Below are 19178 nucleotides of genomic sequence, written 5' to 3' on the forward strand. Positions count from 1 at the left end.
AAAAAAAAAGAAGAGGAGGAGGAGAAGGAGGAGAGAATACAACATTGCTAGGAGAATTGTTACCACATGTGGTTAACCTGAATCTGATGAAAAAAACAATTGGATAATTCCAATTCCAGTCCACAAAACAACAAACTTTAGATCTTCAAAATTTTCAAGTTCATAAAAGACAACAACAATAAAAAGCAGAAGTACTATGTTATATGAAAGAAAACTAAAGGACACAAATTATTTAAGTAATTTTTTAAAATTTTTTAAAATAATAAAGGATATTAGAAAGACTGGGATAATCTGAAAAAATATCATTTCAATGTAATGATGTATAGTTTCATGGAAGAATGTCCTTATTCTTAGGGGATACATGATTAACAGATAAAGTATGGTGATGTCTGCAACTTAACTTTCAAATGCTTTATTTAAAAAAAAAAAAAAAGTGTGTGTGTTGATGTGCAGAAAGAGAAAGCAAATGAATTTAGAAAAAAAAAGTGCAGGCTGGGGCCGTGACTCAAGCGGTAGCGTGCTCGCCTGGCATGCGCGGGGCACTGGGTTCAATTCTCAGCACCACATAAAAATAAAATAAAGATATTGTGTCCACCAAAAACTAAAAAATAAATTTTAAAAATTCTCTCTCTCTCTCTAAAAAAAAAAAAAGTGCAGGGGTGTACTACTTTTACAATTTTTCCATAGGTTTAAAAGTTTTCCAAAATAAGTTGGAAAAAAATAATCAAATAAAACATATGAACTACCTCACATCCAGCTAATGCTATGGCAGTGCAGTAATACTTCAGCAAATCCAACAGATCACCTGGGTGCCTGGTAGTAACACAGAAACAGACCCCCCAGCCAATCTTGACTTCATGAAGTTATAGTTTCAGTCAGAAGACAAAGCAAAAACAGGAAGCAGCTGGAGAAACAGTATAGTTTTTGGTTTCAGAAAATTTACCTAGGGTCTACATCTGCATTTTACTTATTTCTTTATTTACTGCTAGGTAACCTAAAAAAAAAAAAAAAAAAAAAAAAACATTATTAAGCCTGAGAATTGTTTTCTCATTTGCATGTAAAAAACACAGCTAAGATCTACTGCCTACCATTGAGAGAATGAGACAGCAAACACAATATACTTCCATAAAGCATCTTTTATTGAAGACCCTCATTAAAAGATATCAGTCTCCTAGAATGAAAGTAGGGAAGAATTCCACCTTTGTTTTTGTTTCCCTATCAGAACACCCAGAACAGGGCCTTGTGTTTAGCCTATCATTAATGACCTATGACCCTCACAATTTCTTTCCCAGGTCTGCTGTTAGGGCAGAGTTGAGTAGCTGATAGCCACTCCTAAGCTCACACCTAACATTCCATGGGGAAAAAAATGCCAAAATATCTGTTTTATTATTGCTTCTACTGAAATTCACAAAGATGAACATTCAGACTTTAACCGCCTGCCAGATAGTTTTTAAATGGAGCTTAAATTCCCCCTTTCCAATGTGGCTGTGTGACTGAATTGCAGAGGAAGTGAGCAGAGCAGGTTATTTTCATCTCAACTTAGATGATGTCCTCATTTTAGTGAAGTTAACCATAACTGAAAAATAAAAATTTTCTTAAAATTTTTCTGGGGAAACCCCTTGGCTGCTTGTTTCACTTTACTCTTTAAACAGTACGCTATGTTGTAGCAAGAATAATGTATTCCATTTCTTTCTCCCAAAGAATTATTTACACATCAACCTTTATTACAGCCTCAAAAAATCCAAAAGAAACTGTGATTCCATTTTTGCTCATTCTGTCTACCCTTCACAAGTTTCCTCTCTTAGAGAGTACGGCCAAAGTGACTTAATAGACTTGGCAAAGGTGTATAGAAATAGCACTCCCAAAAATTGCTAATAAGAATTTACATCAGGGCGCAATTTAAGGGAAATTTTGTGCCCTTTCCCTCAGCATTTACACCTCTAGAAAAGTATCCTACAGAAATATTTCTACAAATTCATAACAAAATGATGGGCACTTAAAGATTCACTGTGGCACAATTTCCAACAATTATTAAAACAGGTAAGTTATAGTAGCGGACAAATACCTGGGGGAAATGCCCAAAGCATGTCAGGCAAAGGAGATCAAGCAGAATAGTATGTATTATAAATTATTGGTATATATATATATATATAGGGGAAATGACTGAATAGTACATCAAAACCTGACAGTTGATTTATCTTTGTGGTACACAATTAAAAAGCACTTTCCAATGTAGTTCATTGAGTATTTCTGCAATAATTTTAATTAATCTTGTGTTATTTATAGAATCAAAACACAAATCACAGTCCAGCTGTTTTGCATTATGTCCCACAATCAGGATTTGTCCAATTTATTTCCTCATGATTAGATGTAAGCTAAACATTTCTAGCAAAAATTCCATGTTGATGATGTGTACTTCCCCTTGCTTTGGACTGTATCATTACACTGTTATTTTTTTCCCTCATTTTCTCACTATGGGTTCTAAACAAGCATCACCCAATAAATAAAATGTTAAAAATCATCAATAAATATAATGTCAGAAATAGCTGCCATGAGCACCAGCTCCACCAGGCATAGTGCCAGACATTTAAAATACATTCTCATTTAATCCTCACAACAATTTTACAAAGCAACAGAGGTTCAAAGAGGGCAAGTAATTTGCCCAAGGACACACACATAGTGATAGAAAAATGCAGGATGCTCATGTGAATTTCAGCACATGAACACGTACACACACAATTCAATATGTGAACTCATGAGTCATAATCTCCCTGAGAACCTTCCAGGGACCAGTCAGGATCCCCTATGTTAGACTAATCTTGAAGAAGTCTACCTAGTGCTCAAGGGTTAGATTCCTATAAAGAAGAAACTGAAAATAAAGTATCTGTGGACAGGTTTAGTGGCGCCCACCTGTAAACCCAGCAACTCAGGAGGCTAAGGCAGGAGAACTGCAAATGTGAGGCCAGTCTCAGCAACTTAGCAAGACCCAGTCTCAAAATAGAAAAAAAAGAAAAGAAAAAGGGCGGTGGGGAGGTGGTGGTGAGATATAGCTCAGTGGTAAAGCACCTGGCTTCAATGCACAGTACCTCCCCCAATTCTCTGTGTATCAAAAAAAAAAACTCCTCTAAACTTGGAAATGTTCTTATTTAATAATGAGCAACATTTCTACCACAGCCAAGAAAATAACTTGTCAACAGCCCACCTAACTTTATTGTTTTATTTGTTTGTGATTTTTCTTATCTATAAATCTCAAAAAACTGAGATCCACTGATTTAGGGATCTTTATGCAATTAGAATGCTTTTTGAGAAACTTGAATCAAAGAAGTTAAGCACCCCCCCCCCAAAAAAAAAAAACAGAACTGAAATATTTCTGAATTTCCCTAAAAGTAATCCACAAAACAACTCAAACGCTGCAGGTCTCAGGAATTGATTTGTTAAAAGCACTTTACATTTGACATTTGCATTATTACTAATTGCCCTCTTCCAATGTGTTGATATTTCCTGCTTTTGAAGAGGCCCTTAGAAACTTAGTCGACAAACATTCACAGTCCCTAATTTGTAGAAGGCACTCTCTTAGGTGCCTGGGACCACACTGTTTCTTGCCTTCATGTTTAAGGTCAAAAGCTACCTGCCAATTTGTGGACATCCCCATCCATAAGAAAGGACACCTCCTGTGGGGTTGTGCTCTCTTAGCATTGCCTAAATACTTCCCCATATGTGATTATTTGTTTGTCTTCCTCACTTTGGTGAATTCCTCCAAAACGAACATTATCAATGCCATATTTCTAGCATGGAGCACATACACCTGGGGATCAGTATAACTTAGTGGAATAAATACACTTAAAATATATGTGTTTCCACATACTCACTCCAACCAATCCTTTCCTCCAATCTCTTCTTAACAGTCAGGATGACTTTTTACTATTCCACATGTCATTCATCCGGCTAATTAAAGCCCCCATTGCCCTTAAAATAAAGACAAAAATTTACCTGTAGCTCAGAAAACCTCCACTCCAGAGCCTCTGTCCATCTCTCCAATCTCATTCTTCCTCATTTTGGTCTCTGTCCCCTTGCTCACCCCCGTTCCTTTGTACTTTGACCATGAAGTTCCTTCTGCCAGAAACGCTCTTCACTCCCTTCTAAGCACCTCTCATGGTCATTCTGAATTACTTCCACTCCCTTTTTAAGTGTTTGGAAGTGTCATTTCCAACAGGATACCATCCCCGGTTGCCCCAGACAAGAGGAACACCATCTTAGCACACATTCTCCTTTGGAAGAAACATTTATCACACCTACAATTGTTCAAGGATTGTCTCTCTTGTTAGAATATAAGCTCTATAAGGACAAGAGAAGCATTTATTTTCACATTTCATTTCACATTGTGTTGACACAGAATAACTGCTTAACTACTATGCTGTCAGTATAGTTTGGGGTCAGATCATGGAGGGCTATAACATCAGCCAAGTAAACCAAACTGCAACGATCATTATCCCTTTGTGAATATGTAAACTAAAAAGAAATGTGTAGTTGGTCAGGGTGCAAGAGACATCCTGAATGACAGCTTGAATCTTCCTATCATAATAGTTGCCTTCAAAGAGTCAGCAGTTAGACTTGCCAAGCCTTGAAGAAACACTACTGTTAAGCAAAGTAACACAACTACCACCCTTTTCCTACAAGTGGGCTATAAAATAACAAAACTTTCCTCCAATATGGGAAGAAATAACAGGAAGAAAGCTGTTGCACTTCCAAGTACCTTCAAAAAACAAATGGGCAGTTTGGTCCCTGATTGCCCCTTAATAATCAACAAGAAACAACAAGGGGGAAAACAGTCTTCCCATTCCCATCACTTACTGAAGCAGGGATAAGAAAATTAAAAAGTGTATCAGTAAGGTAGAAGCTATTTGAAAACTATTCAAAAATTTGCTAACCCATTGGCAGTTTTCGTTTTTCGTTTCTTGGTACTGAGGACTGAACCCAGGAGCACTGTACTGCTGAGCCACACCCCCAGTCCCTTTAATTTTTTTTCAATGGCATTTGGCTAACTTGCCCAGGATGATCTCAAATTTGCATCCTCCTGCCTCAGCTTCTCAAGTTGGATTATATGTGTGTCCCACCTCACCAGTACATTGGCAGTTGAAGAAAACTTTTCTTTTGCAGGTGCCAGCAAAAGAAAAAGTGGCATGAACTCAGCAGCAACATTTCATTGTCCACAAGGTGCTGGGACAAGACCATGTCTATTACAGAAACCACAAACCAGGCCAAGGGTCAGGTTAGATGCTGGTCATCTTGCCAAGTACAGATTGCAAGAAAAAAGAATAGCTAAAGCCTCTTCAAAGAGGACTCAATAACTATCCACACAGTCTATATTCACCCTGAGGTTCCTGAGTGAGGGGAAGGAGGATGGGGAGGGTATTCTGAGGTGAAAAGAGACTTAGAGAAAGAGGTGTGATATATTGAGAATAAAGGGGAAATTCTAAAACAGGGAAAATGTGAAGCACAAATAGGGAAAGAAACAATTTCAAGAGATGTGGGTGGGGTAGGCTAAGAAGGAAGGTATAGAAGAAAAGGGTAGGTTCTCTGCAAGAGCAGAGTAAGCAACAAGAGATGTGGGAAGAGGCAAAGGCAGGCTGATGGATCTTTTCCCTATTCCAAAAGCTGCTCATTGCATCCCAATAAATCATTCTACTACAAAGTCCATACAATGGATTGTCTTTGTATTCAGTAACACACAGCATTTAACCAAGTATCATCCATCTGCAACTTTCAAGACCAAAGGGTCTTAATGAAAATATGAACAAAATTGGTTTACTACAGCAGAAGACAGCTAGTAATGACTTTCCCCAATCCCCGACTCAGCTGTGAAAAGGTTTAGCATTTTAGAGTTAAGCAAATACTCTGGCATTTCTCCTTCTTTTGACATTCCAAGAGGGGGTGTGGTTGACCCCAGGTCCATTCATTTCCAAGGTTGTAAATCTCTCTGTTAAGACTGGCCCCATCTGTTCTAGAGTCTGCCAGCTGTTTATCTCAAAGTAACATTTATTGCACTGATCATCTCTTTACCTCTTAAAAGACAGCCAACATCATACAAGCTCTGTATGCTTTTATTCCCCAATTAAATGTGTTAGTTTGTTTAAAAACAACCAATACCATCAAACTGAGCACAACACCACTATGCTCCTCGGTTTCCCTGGCCATGATCACTCTTCCTATCAGCAATGGCAAATGAAGGTTGATAACACTAACTTTCCCTTTCCCTAACGTGTTAAAATAAACCCAGGTTTCCCTAATCGATCCCGTCTGCAAACCGTTATTTGTGAGTGGTGACTGTGCCTCGGGAAACAGCAGCTCATTATGGTACCATTGTCAGTGGCAAGGAGCCTATTGCAATGTAATTTAAAACACTCACACAAGCACAAATCTGTCGGCTCCACTTCCAAACAATCCCGAATCCTGCAGTCAGGAGAACGGAGAACACTTTAAAATGCTGCTTCCAGCAGCCTAACAGAACCTTCCTCAGACACGTGAAATGTTCCTGACTAGCACGGAGTGCACCATTAAAGGACACTGTCACCTCAAATCAGCAGAAAAGGAGAGACAGACGGCATAGGCATACACACATAAAATAAAGCCCTACGAAACTTAAGCTGCTCAAAAAGAAACATACACCTCTTTAAAATGAATACTGTGTGCTCGTCCAAGCGACATATAAATGTTCTAAAGTAGTGCGACCACATTAAATCACTGTCTCCATTTCTCCCCACGCATCACCCCTTCCCACTCAAACCTCAGCACTCGGGCTGTGACAGGACTGCAGTCCCCCACCTCTGCCCTCTGATTTTCCAAGAGCACTTCCCAACATCCTTCCCAGCCCAGCCCCCTCTGCCAGCCTCAAAAGGTTGAGGGGAGTTGCGACTAGGGAATTGGCAGGCACCGGTCCTCTGGCGGGTGTACGTTACTGGAGTTCTTTGCAGTGACCCAAATTGCACAGAGCTTTTCCCTTAGCAGCGCCCGTGAGAACCTCCAATTCCCCCCGCCCCCATCTTCCCAAAAGAAAGCCTTAAGAACTAAGCGGGAGGAATAACTTGGGAGGACCATTTGAATAAATCACTTTAACTCACCTGGTTTGGGATTTTTCTCCCCACCCCAGGCATAAACAGAAATGATGTGCGAAAGAGTCACGCACGCAAGGAAAGGTACTGCGATGTCCTAAGTCCAAGGGCTGGAGTCGGTCCCTGCCCTAGTGCTGCTGCTACTCTGAGCTCAGCTGGAGCGAGCGGCAATCGCAAGCCCAGCAGCAGTAGGGGGGTGGATAGACCGTAGCACAATGAATGCAGTGGGGTTTTTGCAATGACATCATCCCTCTGTCCAAAGCGGCCCCAATAGCCATGCTCGGGAGAGGTGCATTCTGGGTATGGTAGTCTTCTTGCGTCTGGGAGAGACACCGAGTCTACCTCCGGAACTACAAAGCCCAAAATGCGCCAAGGTCGGACGCGCCCGAGCGAGGGAGCGGAGGCGACTCGGCCGCCATGTTAGGAGTGCCGGGAGGACTCCGCGGAGCCGCGCGGAGGTTCAGGGAGCGCGGGATCCGAGTGGTGGTGCGGTGGGGACGGTGAGGTGGAGAGTAAGCCGAAGGGAGAGCCTTGGGCCCCGATCCGGTGGGGAGCCGGGTGGAAGCCGCCCTGTGAACTGATGTCCTGCGGGTCCAACTGGGGGTGGCATCTTTATGGAGGCCAAGTGAGCCTCCGCCTCACGGTCCTGCAGGGTTGCATGGAGCCCCACGCCTCCCGCCCCATTTTCTAAGGGATTCAGGGAGTTGTTTTACTTCTGGGAGTGGAGGCTCCCTTAGACTGGCTAGCAGGACCGTCGCGGTGGGTGCCTCTGCTGAGGTGCTGGCGGCGAACCGCGCGCCTTTAGATGGAGAAGCCGGCTTCCACCCAAGGAGTTGGGAGAAACTTTGTCCTTATTTATGTCTTCTTGCTATTTATTTGCAACAATAATGCCCCCTCTACTAGGTTTGGGCCTTCACTTATTTCTCATACGGAAGTGATTTGCAAAGGTCTTAAAAGAAACCGTTATTGGAAGGTACGGGCTAGAAGGGAACATTGCTTTGGCCTTGAAGATGAGAAAAAAAAACATGGAGCAGCCTAAAGGAGAAACACCCAGTTGAACGACAACTCACTGACTGGAGAAAGCAGGGAGGTTGAAAGGGCATATTATTTATAGGCTTACCGAGGGCGGGTGAACTGATCCGGAGTAACACTGGTTCTTGGATAAAAGAAGTGTATGCTAAGTTGATTAACATGGATTGCCAGTTTATTTAAGAATTCATTTAGTGTGTGGTATTCCATACGTATGATTGCTTTAAGAACTTTTAAGTCATTTTGCCCAGTCTCTTAAATGAACTGTATTTTTTTTCCCAATTGTGTTACTAAAACAGAATTGTATGTTTGTTCTTTTCCAGAGTCTGTCTACACTATGGAAAGATGGGAAATTTCATTTCCTTCTGAGGGTGTCTCAAGGGTTAAAGAAAATGCTGTTATCTGTGCTTCCCCCACCCACTTCTCCCTTTTGCACTTTATTCTGAGAACAGAATTAACTGTGGTTTGGGGGGGTTAGTGGAGGTATGCACTATATCTCTATTAGGACGTAATAAAATTAGAGCAGATAGTTTCTCCTATTAAAAAAAAAAAGGCTAGTCAAGAGTGATTTAAAATGACCAAAACAGGCAGAAACAGTCTTTCAGATGTATGCAGATGATAATTGTAAAAACAGAATTTGAAAGACTCGACATATGTCATGTTCCTGGGAACAAGCCACAAGATGAGTCACTTTGTTTCATTCTTACACAAAGGTAAATTGTTGGTGTCATTTATCCATGAATACAACCATGTACAAGGCTCATACAAATATTCAGAAACACTTTTGCAAATACTGATGGTAAGTAGTTGGAAAGAAGCAAATGCTTACTTTTTTTTTTCTGACCTCTGACTTACCCTAGAAATGTTTTAAGCTAATACATCTTGTGCATTTTATGAGACAGTTATGTAAGCAACAGCCTTAGTTTGAGTTACTGTGAAAGGCCAGTATATAGTGGTGAAAGGAACAGAATGCTCAAAAATCTTATGTGTGAAAAATAAGAGTGATATCTTTTTTAAGTTTAAAGTTGTTCATCTGAACATCTGGCCATACATGAAATGAATGTATTTTGTATCCTTAAAATTGTCCATGATTTAATTCTTTTTTTTCTTTTAAACTTTTTTTTTTTTTAGTTGTAGTTGGGACACGGTGCCTTTATTTTATTTATTGCTATGTGATGCTAAGGATCAAACCCAGCGCCTCGAACATGCTAGGTAGCACTCCACTGCTGAGCCACAATCCCAGCCCCTCCATGATGTAATTCTTTCTTTGATGGGGGGGAAAAATTCCACACTCCTCTTTAGAAATTTGATTTACAAATTAATATCTGTGGGTCTGTGATGCTAGCTTCTGAAAGAATAGCCTGAGGAAAACATTGAATTAGAAAAACATTTTAAAATTTGAATTAGGAAAGAGATAAACTACATTCAAGTATCATAGGTAGCACATTTAAGAGTATTGAGTCAGTTGCATTTAGAGCAGAGGTTTTTTTCAACAAGGATAAGTGTCAGGATTGCCTATAAAAATCTAAAAATATATTACTACTGCCCATCCATCCCTGTTGAACTGGAACCAACTATTGAGTATTTTTAGAACTTTATAAGTGTGACTACAGGGCTTGGGTGGAGTAGTCTTCTGCATCTTGTATTTGTGTTTTTGTATTATCTAAAGCAAGGAATAACAAAAAGATTTTGGCAAGAACTAGTTAATTGCTGATTTAATCCATGTGATTTCTGAAAGTGTAGATGAGGGATTCACCTGGTGATCAACTTAACATTGGCATTTGGGAAGCAAATGCAGTTGAAATTGAGGAGAAGAAATCAATGTTAACCTTAAAAGTACTGCCATATCATCACTTACCTGGATGTTTCTGAGAGTGAAGGTTTAGCCTAATCCTAACAAAGCCTAATAATAAGAAACACCCAGTAATAGCACAATGCCAGTAAGAGCTCATTGCCCTGATAAAATCATGGTAGTTATTCAGAAAGAGGCAACATGATATTTTGGTTTGGGGAATTTTCTGGAAATAACAACCCTTTGCCCTAAATCTAGAATTTTTTTAGATTATTGATATTGTAACGTTGTTCTTGATGTTTCAGGGTCTAAAGTCATATAGGCCCCTTTTTAGAAATGAGAAATCTTACAGATTGTCTAAGACGTGTTCTACAGAAGAGGAAATGGACACAGTAAATTTTAAAATTACTAGTGGTCACACTGCACACTAGTGGTAAGAAGCATAGCTAAAGGTGAAATCCAGTTCCTTCTATCTTTAGTGCTATGCGCATTTTTTTAAGCTCCAGATTTATTTTCCCTATGATACTCTAGGGTTTATACATTTCAGTATATATTTGATTTTAGTGTTGGAATCTCAGACAATTTAAATTTAGAATTGCTTTGTACCTTACCAAATTTTGAAATAATCCTTTTCATATTCTGACCTATGAAGTTTGGAAAACCTGCCATCTGCTATGTTGCCTACCCTTCCATTTCAGCAATTGTCTTACCAATTCCAGAAATGCAGTGCCAATAACCCAAAGGTGATAACAGGCCCAGCAGTTACATTAAAACTTACTCTAACCAACAAATAAAGTAATCAAGACAATAAGCAAACATAAAGGGAGAAAATAAAAACATTACAAAAATGTCTTTTCAGAACCTCCCCTTAGATTGAGTTAAAGGTTTTCAGCCAATATTTTCACAAGTAGTTACAGATAAGCCTGCTGTTTAGGTTTAGTAACTGGAGTTTCTCCAGGGAAGATCTTTAATTCTGAACAGGAAGAAAAAAAAAAAAAATCCCCCTTGGTATGGGGGACTGAACCTGAAGTCTACCACTGAGCTTCATCCCTACCCCTTTTTAAGTTTTTTGTTTTTTGTTTTTTGTTTTTTTTTTTTGAGGCACTGTCTCACTAGATTTCCCAGGGTGATCTTGAACTTGCAATTCTACCTCAGAATCTTAAGTTGTTGATAGTACAGGAATGGAGTGCCACACCCAACAAGAAAAAAGTTATATTAAGAAGACAAAAGAGTATGTTTTCTACTCTTGGGTAACCCAACCATCGTGTATATAATGGATTGACAAGTTTAGCTGCTGGGTTTAATGTACCACTGAAGATTAATGTTCCAACAGCAAGATTTGAGGTTCACATATCCATAGTTAATGATTAACCAGAAAAGGTGACCTGTCTTTATTCTATGATTTTTGTTCTCAGTTTTTAGCAGATTTGGGTAATAAGGGAGCCCCAGAAAACATTTCTTTGAGTACATACAGTTGAAGCTATCAATGTAAGTATGTTTTATGAACAGCCATTTTAGGAAATTCAAACATGCAGAGATGCTCAAATTGAAGTAAGTAGATACATAGTCATAAGTCAATTTGCTAGCAAATCTTTGAGGGTGCTCTCTACATGAACTTGCTGTTAAGGTTAATCCTTTTAGTTGTATCTTAAAATCTTTTATAAATGGCTTTCTTGAGATGAAATTCCTCTGTCCAGCCATTTAATGTGTGCAATCCACTGGGTGTTAAATTTGTTCATGTTGTGCAACCATTACTGCAAACAAGAAAACAAAAAGTTTTTTCTTTTTTTTTTTTTTTTTTTAATCATGCTGAAATAAAAGTTATCCAAGGATTTTGTTTTTGCCTTAAGGATAGTGGTGCAGGTAATTTGACAAGAATATTTGCATTATAACTTCAATACTGTAAACAGTATGTTTCATATATGTAAGATCTGGTCTTCACTGGTCACATAATATTTTGTTGCAATACTAACAATTTTACAGCTTTTACCTGTTTACCTTTGGCAATCTACATACAAGAGAATCTCAATTCCAACTCTGTATTCTGCACATCTTTAATGTTGTACGTTATGTGTCTTTCTTGCCTTCCAGTCCCATGGACGTCTCTCTTCAGTGTTCATGTTTGGGTGTCTTTTCTAAAATTATTTTTCATTTTGTTTTTCTTCTGGGGTCTTCACAACCACTGTTAGAGAAAATAGTTGTATCCATTTGACTAGGAAGTTTGACTTAATCAGGACTTGTCTGTTCCTGCTTAGGTACTTTTTTTTTTTTTTTTTGGTACCAGAGATTAAATCCCAGAGGTGCTTAACCTCTGGCCCACTTCCTCATCCTCAGCCCTTTTTAGAGACATGGCCTCACTAAATTTTTGAGGCTGACTTTGAACTTGTGATCCACCTGCCTCAGCCTCCTGAGCCACTGGGATTACAGGCATGTGCCATCATGCCCAGTTCAGCTACACTTATAGACCCTTTTACATAGGGGAGTAGATATCTGATATAGATGAAGAAAAATGCATATGGAGAAAAGCAGTTGATAAGGTAACAAAGCCCTCCTCAAAAAGTAGGGAATCAGTGCTAAGGATATACCTCAGTTGGTATAGTGCTTGCCTTGCATGCACAGGGCCCTAAATTCAGTTCCTAGCACCACCAAAAAAAAAAAAGTCAATTCTAACATAATTAAGAATTAACTTTTCCACTATTTGAAGTCAGTCTCACCCCATTATTTTCTCTCTAAGAGATTTAACTGGCGAATAAACAGGAGTCAGCAAAGAAGGGAGCAGCTTAGACAAGTTCAATATAATTTTTTAAATATATTAGAGGACGTTGCTTGTTAACTAGATCCTGGCAGTATAACCCAGTATGTTCAAATATGATTTCTCAGGAGATACACATAAGGAGGAATACACTGGAGACTTGAAAATGTTTGCCAGTTGATTGTTCTCTGCTGTAAAATAAGACATTTTGAACTACAATGAAAACTGCAAGATCTCATATATCTGGAGTAAATTCCCAGATCTCAAAAATTTAAGCTAAAGCCTAACTTTGTCCAGGCTAGCATCTATTCCTGACTGAATCCAGCAGCCCTACCATTTCAACTGTTCAGAGAGAGGGAAAGGCATGAAAATAATAAATTTAACTGCTTATAGCCATGGGCCCAAAATTACCCAGATTTGGAGAACTATTTCACACCACTATTTCTAAGTTGATTTGAAGGTAATTAGTTCTTATGTTAATTATTAACTTAACACCTCCTCAGTCGTTTGAGATAAGAGGTAAGCTTCATATAATTTGTTCTGAACCTAAGTAGAGGCTCAAAAGTCATATATAGTCCACTGTAGCCTTAATTTTTAGGGTGTATCAGAGCTATGGTGGAGTTAACTTAAAATGATATTGAACAGTTTATAAGGGCTGGGAATGTGGTAGAGTGCTTCCCTGGCATGCATAAGCCCTGTGCTCAATTCCTCTGGTAACACTGGTAGGGACATGTTATTAAAATATTCATATACCAGTTGAGGTCAAAATAAAATACAGGCTACATATACTGTAATCTTAAGATCATCTTCATGTGGTCATGGGAAATTTGTTTGGTCATTGAATGAGGCTTTGAATCTCAATACTGTAAGACTTGGGCATGTCCATTATGAGACTTTAAATCCTATAAGGAAAAAATATGCCTACTTCATTGAGTTTTCTTGAGAGCTAAGGAAATACATGAAAATGCTTAATACTCAAAAGGCAGAATGGTACAGTATATCTTAGAACATAGACTGCAGAGCCAGTTGGCCTGGATTGAAATGACATTTCTGTCACTGTTGACTTTGAGCAAGTTTTTTATGCCTCAGTTTCATCTAAATGGAAATACTGATGAATAAATGAGACCGTTCTTTTGAGACAAAAATAACTTCATGAGGGTTCACTGAAAAACATTCAGGGCTGGTGTTGTGGCTCAGTGGTACAGCACTTGCCTAGTACATGTGAGGCACTGGGTTCAATCTTCAGCACCACATAAAAATGAATAAAGGTATTGTGTCCATCTACAACTAAAAAAAAAAAAAAGTTTTGGTTTTTTCATCATGACACTATCTCTGCCTTAGGTGCTAGAAAGCAGTATCCCCTCAGTTTTAAGGTATCAGCCAGATACCTTGCTTAGTAAAGTATGCTTTATATGTTTTGTAAAGTGTGTGTGTGTGTGTGTACACATGATTTACAATTAACTGAAGGATTATACAATTTAGAGACAAATATGGTGAGTATTGATTGACTAATATAACAATTTTCAGGATCTGATCTGCAGATACCTAAAGTGAATTCAACCTCTATGGTCTACTTGAATGTTGAAACTTCGAAGACAAAGCTAAATGAGAACTGCTTTAGAGTCAAAACTGGGTTCTTGATTCCTGCTCAAATGGTTAGCAACTGTAGTGTCATCTTAGGCAAATAAACTTTGAATCAGCTTCTTTAACTTTAAAATATGGTAGCAGTTAATAGAATACCAAATATATAGTACTTTGTCATGTTCTATAGCACGATCTATAGGCTCCCAGCATTAGAATCTCCTGGAATATATTATTAATATGTAGATTTTGTTATCTCAACCTACATATGTTGCTTAAAAATCTGAGAGTGAGATTCAGGAATCTGCATTTTTAATAATCTCACCAGGTGATTCTTCTAACCCAATCCCTAATTTTACTTGAAAGCACTAAGGTAAAAAGCTTGCCCAAATCAGATCTCTAAATACAGGCACCCTTTTATTTGTGTTTTCCTAATTCAATCTTATTTTTATTGTGCTCCAATCTCTCTTATCCTTGCTGCAATACCAAGACATAAATGCCAAAATTTTAAGTGTTTCCAAGTGCATAGATATCCAGTGAAGAATATAGTCCAACCACGACGTGAGTATATAGAAAGATGAAGTTCTTTTAGGGAAATTATAAATTCTGTAGTTTATTCCATGATTCTACTAAAGCATTAAAATGTTTTTTAATAAGAAGCAGCACTACAGTACTCTATTATAGACATCTAAAGTAGCAATATTTGGGGAGCACAGTTTCAATCATTTCTAAATCTGTTTGATGCTGTAGCTATGTTTTGAGTAAGTACCAAGTACAAGACCCTGGAAGTACAATGATGATTGTGGCCCTCTAAAACATAAGGTTTAACCTTTTTAGTGTCATAGATCTCTGTCAATCTAGTGAAGTCAATGGATATTTTTTTTAAAAGAAAAAACAGTTTTTAGGGTCTAAGGATGTAGCTCCGAGGTAGAATGCTTCCCTAGCAAGCGTGAGGCCATGAGTTTAATCATCAGTACCACAAAAAAATAGTAACAAAAGTTTTTAAATGCAGAAAGTACACTGCATTAGATTAATAAGAGGTCGGGCATGATGGCACATGCCTGTAACCCCAGTGGCTTGGGAGGCTCTGATTAGAGAATTGCAAGTTCAAAGCTAGCATTGGCAACTTACCTACACTCTAAGCAACTTAGTGAGACCCTGTCTCAAAATTTAAAAAAAAATAACAAAAAGGCCTGGGGGGGTTGCTCAGAAGTCAAGCACCCCTGGGTTCAATTCCCAGTACCAAAAATATATATATATATACACATACCACACACACACATATATGTTCATATAACATATGAACCTAGCTATCGTCAAGGCCCAATTAAGATCTTTTTAAAAAAAAAACTTGTGGTTGGACAGAATGCTTTTTTTTATTTTTATGTGGTGCTAAGGATTGACCCCAGTGCCTCACACATGCTGGGCAAGGACCCTGCCACTGAGCTACAGCCCCAGCCCCCAATTAAGGTCTTTAGAGACCTTGGCACAGAAAATTTGTGGTGCGTTAACCCATATAACTCAAAATCATAATGTGAATTAAAGAAAGTTCTTACTGTCCCATGGTGAAGATTAAGATATTTTTAGAAAATGCTAAATTATCTCTATTTGTTTCTTGGGCAGGAGAATGTAGCTGCTTTGCTGATATCTGAAAGTGTGGGTTTAGAATCCAGGCTTGGCTGTGTCCACTGCACTTGGTACATATAAGAGCTTAATAATAGAATGAGTGAAATAGAAAAAGTAATCATGAAATTCATCTGGAAAAATAAGTGACCCAGAATAGCTAAAGCAATTCTAAGCAGGAAGAGTGAAACAGGTGGTATTACTATAGCAGACCTTAAACTATACTACAGAGCAACAGTAACAAAAACAGCATGGTACTGGCACCCAAACAGGCTGGTAGACCTATGGTACAGAATAGAGGACACGGAGACTAACCCATAAAATTCCAACTACCTTATATTAAACAAAGGTGCCAAAAGCATGCACTGGAGAAAGGATAGCATCTTCAACAAATGGTGCTGGGAAAACTGGAAATCCATACGCAACAAAATGAAATTGAATCCCTATCTCTCACTATGCGCAAAAGTTCTCAAAATGGATCAAGAATTAGGGATTAAACCAGAGACTGTGTATAATAGAAGAAAAAGTAGGCCCAAATCTCCATCACGTGGGGCTAGGCCCCAACTTCCTTAATAAGACGCCTATAACACAAGAATTAAACTAAGAATCAACAAATGGGATGGATTCAAACTAAAAAGTTTTTTCTCAGCAAAAGAAATATAGGTGAACAGGGAACCTATATCCTGGGAACAAATTTTTACGCTCACACATCAGAGCTCTACTCTCTAGGGTATATAAAGAGCTCAACAAGATAAGCACCCCCAAAACAAATAATCCAACAAATGGGCCAAGGGCCTGAACAGACACTTCCCAGAAGAGGATATACAATCAACAAATATATGAAAAAAATGCTCATCATCTCTAGCAACCAGAGAAATGCAAATTAAAACTACTCTAAGACATCATCTCCAGTAAGAGTGGTAGCCATTGTAAAGACAACAAAAAGTGCTGGCAAGGATATGGTGAAAAAGGTACATTCATACAATGCTGGTGGGACTGCATATTGGTGCAGCCAATTTGGAAAGCAATATGGAGAATCCTTGGACAGCTGGGAATGGAACCACCATTTGATCCAGCTATTCCTCTTCTTGGACTATACCCAAAGGACCTAAAAACAGCATACTACAGGGACATAGCCACATTAATGTTTATAGCAGCACAATTCACATTAGCTAAACTGTGGAGCCAACCTAGATGTCCCTCAGTGGGTGAATGGATAAAAATAAAAGTGGCATTTATACACAATGGAATATTAGCAATAACAAATAATAAGATCATGGCATTTGCCGGGAAATGGATGGCATTAGAGAAGATTATGTTAAGTGAAGTTAGCCAATCCCCAAAAAACAAATGCTGAATGTCTTCTCTGATATAAGGGGGGTGACTCAAAATGGGGTTGGGAGGGAGAGCAAGGGAGGAAGATTACCTCTAGATAGGGAAAAGAGGTAGGAGGGAAAGGGAGGGAGAAGGGGAATAGCATGGATGGTGGAAGGAGACCCTCATCATTATACAAAATACATGTATGAAGATGTGAATTTGGTGTCAACATACCTTATATACAATCAGAGATATGATAAATTGTGGCATCAAGGTGAATTAAGAATTGTAATGCAAAAAAATAAGAAAAAAATTATAAAAAATATAGAATGAGTGAATAGCAGTAATTTTAGAGAACATGAAATTCATCAAGGGACAATATGAAAAATGGAATACAATAGTAGCTGTTATATGCTCTTTTTGCTCAATCAATTAATGGAATAGAGGGGTTGTTTGTAACCCAAGTAGTATCCATTGCAGGTAGAATTAAAGAATAGAGATACTATCCTCAAATGACCCACTAATGTGTAAGTTCTGTGAGAAAGAAATTTGAATGTATCCATGTGTTCGATGTATCCAAAAGCATAGGACAGTGCCATAACACCCAACTAATTTGTCCTGCCTGGACCAGCCTCATTTCTAGGGTATCTCTCTGAGCTCTGCTCAGTTTAGCATTAACCTGTCTCCATCTGTGGAAATTAAAAATGCCTCTTACAATTTAATAGGCATTCAGTAAGCTAATGAGAAGAAATGTTTTATTTTCTCCTCAACAGAAAGCAAATAATTACCATAGTATTATATTTAGCTAAGATTTTCATTACTTCAGTGTAGGAATTTCCTCCATTTTAAAAGTAAAAGCACAAATCTGTCCATCATTACTTTATTAAACAAGCAAAGACATTGAGCATAGAACCTAGGTTCGTTCAACATTTAAAATTCACTACACAGGAACTGCTACTAGTATCTTTCCTTTTAAGTAATACAAAATAAAACACTTTTTGTTTTGTTTTTGTACCAGGAATTTAACTCGGGGGCACTTAACCACTGAGCCACATTCCCAGCGACCACCACCACCCTTTTTTTTTTTTTTTTTTTAATTTTTGAGACGGGTTCTCAGCAAGTTGCTGAAGCTGCCTTGGAACTTGTGATCCTCCTGCCTTTGTCACCTGAGCCACTAGGATTGCAGGTGTGCACATGCTGAGAGCCATAGCCAAGTAGGAATGATGCATGGCATTTTGGGTTGAAAGGTGACCCTGCTCAGGGATTAGGGTGGATCCTGCTGGGAATAGGGCGGCTCCTGCTGCCTCAGGTGCCCACTACTTTGGAGTTCCCGTTGAGTTCTGAGAGAATTGGGGTTCTGAGAGAATTGGTGCGCGGAGCCAAGTGGAGGCAGGGTGTTCACAGGAACTGTGTGTAGAGTGTCCGTTAGAGTTTGGGAATAAAGAGTTGCTGTTTGAATCTACAAAGCTTTGTGGTGGCTCGGTTATTTGGTGCCCAGCCAGACTGAGGCAACCACACCTGGCAAAAACAGCATCACTCTCATCCCCACCCTGTACTGGGGATTGAACCCAAGGGGGCTTAACCTCTGAGCCGCATCCCCAACCCTTTTTATTTTTTACTTTGAGACAGCATCTCGCTAAATTGCTTATGACCTTGCTAAATTGCTGAAGCTGGCCTCAAAATTGGAATTCTCCTGCCTCAGCCTCCTGAGTTCCTGTAATTCCAGGCATGTGCCACCATACCTGGCAAAAAAAAATCATTTTTGACCCTAAGTATTTCAGTGCTCAATTTATACAAAAGAAAACTATCACAGCCATGACTACAAATGTGGTTTGTTTTGTTTTATTTTGGTTTTTTTTTTTTTTGCACATTTCCCAATCAGATGCAACAACCATTGTGAAACTAACACCAGGTGACAAATGTTCTGTAACTATTTAAAACACATCTTTTAAAGCTATTTAAATTAAAAAAGCAT

General features: G+C 38.7%; 1 protein-coding gene and 1 long non-coding RNA gene across 6 annotated transcripts in view; one reads left to right on the forward strand and one right to left on the reverse strand.

Moving 5' to 3' along the window:
- Positions 1-19178, reverse strand: part of Rab30 (RAB30, member RAS oncogene family) — a 120413-nt gene that overhangs the window by 71207 nt on the left and 30028 nt on the right. Inside the window, exon 1 of one of the 5 annotated variants that reach the window (XM_078046776.1) lies at positions 7119-7344. The exons of 3 other annotated variants lie outside the window; for them this stretch is intronic. The gene's annotated coding sequence lies outside the window, so the exon portion shown is untranslated. Of the gene's footprint in view, positions 1-7118; positions 7345-19178 lie in introns of those variants that run through there. One more of the 5 variants, XM_040285020.2, reaches the window with a different exon arrangement.
- LOC144377147 (uncharacterized) lies at positions 7330-18669 on the forward strand. The gene is made up of 2 exons (XR_013437813.1): positions 7330-8082; positions 8462-18669. It is a non-coding gene; the product is annotated as an uncharacterized LOC144377147 (long non-coding RNA).

This window comes from Ictidomys tridecemlineatus, chromosome 4 (genome assembly GCF_052094955.1).
Source record: "Ictidomys tridecemlineatus isolate mIctTri1 chromosome 4, mIctTri1.hap1, whole genome shotgun sequence".
Lineage (NCBI taxonomy): Eukaryota > Metazoa > Chordata > Mammalia > Rodentia > Sciuridae > Ictidomys > Ictidomys tridecemlineatus.